General features: G+C 38.6%; 1 pseudogene across 1 annotated transcript; it reads left to right on the forward strand.

Annotated features, from left to right (window-relative positions):
• The first annotated feature begins 2,816 nt into the window (after positions 1-2,816).
• LOC311083751 (atypical chemokine receptor 2-like) lies at positions 2,817-3,605 on the forward strand (annotated as a pseudogene). Its single transcript has 2 exons — positions 2,817-2,822; positions 2,990-3,605. The product of its transcript is annotated as an atypical chemokine receptor 2-like (transcript).
• Positions 3,606-4,490: the final 885 nt, after the last annotated feature.

Below are 4,490 nucleotides of genomic sequence, written 5' to 3' on the forward strand. Positions count from 1 at the left end.
TTAATTTCCTACTGTTTTGTCCACAGCGTCGGAATTATAAAACTGTGTGCCGTTTAAGAATAAGGCTAACATTAGGTTGAGGGTCATTGGAAAAACAGAAACGAAAAATGAAAACAAGCAGTTACAATGAGCAGTTCTTAAAAAAAGTGATGTGACGTGTAGCCAAAGAGCAGTGGGCAGCCATTTTTGCTGCAGCGCCCAGGGAGCGATTGGGGGTTAGGTGCCTTGCTCAAGGGCAACTCAGTTGTGGCTGGAATGAGAACGGTTCATTCACTCCCCCTACCTACATTTCCTGCCGGTAAAGAGACTTGAACCCGCGCTGACTCATGTCTGAAAATGTATACAATATTTCTTGAAAAAGTATGTTATAAGAAATTATATTCACACAACAGTGACACAGAGCAACAGCGGAAAATGCACGAGCACCACTGAAGGGGAACTACATACTGCATAATTATAATACTGTTAACATAACAGTACTGTTACTGTTACTGCTAACATAACGATAATGATGTATAAAAAATTTACTTGCTTATACGTTATTTTACATATACAGTTTAAACACTAACAAATGGCCACATATTATAATTGATAACCCGATAATTATTTTTGAATTTCGGTAGTAGCCAATGGAGTATATATATAAAAATATATACTGTATATCATAAAGACAGATAGTCCCCAGTTTTCTGTATTAACCAGCAACACAAAGCACTAATAATGGCCTCTATGGACCTGATGTGTCGTGCATCTCTAGTTTCTTGCATTTTCTGGTAGAAATAATATTTCCAGAGAGTGTGGGGGTGCATGCACATAGCCTACTAACTGCTTGCCAGGGGAAATGTGCTCATCTGTGCGTGAGGTCAGTCAGACATGCAGCATTAACCACTACTAAAATGCGAACAGAGCTGATGCATATTTAAGAGATGTGGCAAATCAGCTTATAAACACACATTTCAAATCTTCCTTTTATGTCTAAAATACTAGAAAAAGTGGTGTCCGCTCAACTGGGCTCTTTCTTGCAAGAAAATGACATCTATGAAAAGTTTCAGTCTGGATTCAGACCGCACCATAGCACTGAAACTGCGCTCGTTAAAATTACAAATGACTTACTTTTAGCATCTGACCAAGGCTGTATCTCAATACTAGTTTTACTTGATCTTAGTGCTGCGTTCGATACTATAGATCACACAATACTCTTAGATCGACTACAAAATTATACTGGTGTTCAAGGACAAGCATTAAGTTGGTTCAGATCATACTTATCTGACCGCTACCATTTTGTCTATTTAAATGGAGAAAAATCGATCATAACTCCAGTAAACTATGGAGTGCCGCAGGGATCTGTGTTAGGCCCTCTGTTATTCTCAATATATATGCTGCCACTTGGAAATATTATAAGGAAACATGGAATTAGTTTCCATTGTTATGCTGATGACACTCAAATCTATATTTCATCACGGCCAGATGAAAACGCTAAATTATCCAATTTGACAGAGTGTGTTAAAGATATAAAAGATTGGATGACGCACAATTTTCTTTTATTAAATCCAGACAAGACAGAGGTAATATTTATCGGTTCAAAAAAACGCCCACAAAACCTCTCACTCTACAACTTTAACATAGTAGGATGTCCTGTTACTTTATCCTCTACAGTAAAATACCTAGGTGTTATACTAGACTGCAACCTGTCTTTTGAAAATCATATTTCATATGTTACAAGAACAGCCTTTTTCCACCTTAGAAACATTGCTAAGCTACGTAACATGCTATCAGTTTCTGATGCAGAAAAATTAGTTCATGCATTCATGACCTCGAGACTAGATTACTGTAATGCTTTATTAGCCGGTTGTCCTGCATCCTCAATAAACAAGCTACAGTTAGTCCAAAATGCCGCCGCTAGAGTTCTTACTAGATCAAGAAAATATGATCATATAACACCAATTTTATCATCACTACATTGGTTACCTATAAAGTTCCGTATTAATTACAAGGTATTGCTACTGACTTATAAAGCCCTAAACGGTTTAGCTCCAGTCTATTTAACGGATCTTCTATCGCCCTATAATCCATCGCGCTCTTTAAGATCAATAAATTCGAGGCTTTTGGTCATACCTAGGATATCCAGATCCACCAAAGGAGGGAGAGCATTTTCACATTTAGCTCCAAAACTCTGGAATAGTCTTCCTGATACTGTTCGTTGCTCAGACTCGCTCTCCCAGTTTAAAACTAGATTAAAGACGCATCTCTTCAGCCAGTTAAATCCGACCTCTAGTTCATAAACGCCAGAGGAGAACTGGCCCCCGACTGAGCCTGGGTTCTCCCAAGGTTGTTTTTTTTCTCCATTAGGTCACCTGATGGAGTTTTTCGGTTCCTTGCCACTGTTGCCTTTGGCTTGCTCAGTTGGGGATATTTGGGATATTTAATTTAATTAATCAATCAACAATACTATTGATCAGCATTACCAAACGTGGACATTTTCCACTAGAAACAAGCATTGATGTATTATTTTAATTTAATACTGTGAAGCTGCTTTGATACAATCTGTATTGTGAAAAGCGCTATATAAATAAACTTGACTTGACTTGACTTGACATTACTATAATGCATTAACATTAACAGATGTTGATGGAAGACAGAAATGCTAATTACACCACAACAAACACCACATTCATGCACAGCCTTATATGACTGACTGACAGTTTAAAAAAAGTTTGTAAATCATTTACAACTGCACTATTTTTTCTTCATACATTTGAACGCTCATTTACTCGCATTCAATTGTGGTCTGATGGATAGAGTGTCAGACTGGTAACATGAAGGTTGTGGGTTCGATTCTCAATACTGGCAGGAAATGACTGAGGTGCAAGGCATCTAACCCACAATCGCTCCCTGGGTGACTTCACTTCCTGAGTCTATATCCTCACCTAATGCATGGGCAAACGTCAGACTTTATATTCACATCAGCAATTGGCAGGTGAACATGTAGTACCAGAACATTTCGAATGGCTCTCTGTTTGCCGGTGGTACCTCAGTGGATGTGCTAACGTCCAGCACTGTTCTGGGATTGTGCTTTGCGCTGGGTGTACCAGGTAATCTAGTGGTGATGGTCATGCTCACCCAACATTTAGATGGCAGCTTCACCCCAAAACTGATGCTGAGTCTGGCTGTCTCGGATCTACTGAGTCTGATTTTTCTGCCTGTGTGGATCTATGCCCTTCTGAGTGGCTGGGTTTTTGGCAGAGGTCTATGTAAGTTATTTTCCTATGTAGTGTACTGGAGCCTCTACAGTAGTGTGCTTTCTGTCACCTTGTTGAGTGTGCAAAGGTACCTGCAAGTGCTGTATACTCAGTGATGGGCGAAGCTTGGAGGGAAGGGTCAAAAGGGGCTGATTTTTGGGATATGGATATCAAGTGGAGCTTTGGCTTCTTAAGCTCTTTATGACCAAAGTGTTGAGCAGAAGAAGGATGGGCTTCTACACTGTGATTATAGGAATCCTCAAGAAAAAATAGCTGTCTTACTTGTCGAGACTCTATATTGTGCCGCTCTTCAGCCTGTTGTGCTTCTACCTTCGACCTTCCTCATATTCAGCATCCCCTGTATGATCAAAAACATTGTTTTAATGGTGTCATGGAAATCAAAGGCCAGCCACAATGTTACCAGGGCTCTTTTTTTTATCAACAGTTGCGTGAACCCCTTTCTTTACGCCTTTTCTGCTCGAGCGCTGCAATCCAGAAGTATTTATTCAGACCAGCCACAACAATATCAGAATGAAACTGAGTAAGCAGGAGATCTTTATTCATGTGTTACTAAATGTACATTTTTGATGTTATTCTCTGTCTAGTATTCATGTTTGCTTGTGTAAAGGAAAGTTCATTATAAAAGTTTTTATAATATACCGTATATGCTTCCAGAACTTGTAACCTGAATAATTTACAAAAATATAACAATTAACAACTAATAAAGTATTTCTGTAACAGGATAGACTGAACTCGTAATACGCATGTGCACGCCATCAGCGTTCTCACAGGTTTCGCGTTTAAAGTCTGTGTAGTTTCCTGTTAAAACGGTGTCGTGTTAGCGGCCCCTAAGTTAATAACTAATGATCGTTGCGACTGAAGTGAATCAATCAAATTAACTTTAGCTGGAAAATAACTTTATTCAAGAACTGCTATAAAGCCAAAACAATCTCTGTTACTTTAAATATCCTTGTATCTCTGTAAAGCCGCTTTGGAACAATCTACATTGTTAAAAGCGCTATATAAAAAAAAAAGAAAAAAAAGTGGAACTGTGGACTGTGGAAGCCAGCCAAGAATATCTTCTGCTATTTGTCTTTGAATGTAAAGGTTTTAGTAAGCTTTCATCTGCCCTTAAAAAATTAGAAGAAATGTTCTAATGTTGAGGCTGACACTTGCTCTATACTGACAACCGCTTTTAAAGAGAAATAACTTTAGTTGAACAAGGAACACACATTTAAGGAACTTCAACCC

This window comes from Abramis brama (assembly GCF_963993115.1).
Source record: "Abramis brama genome assembly, chromosome: 5".
Lineage (NCBI taxonomy): Eukaryota > Metazoa > Chordata > Actinopteri > Cypriniformes > Leuciscidae > Abramis > Abramis brama.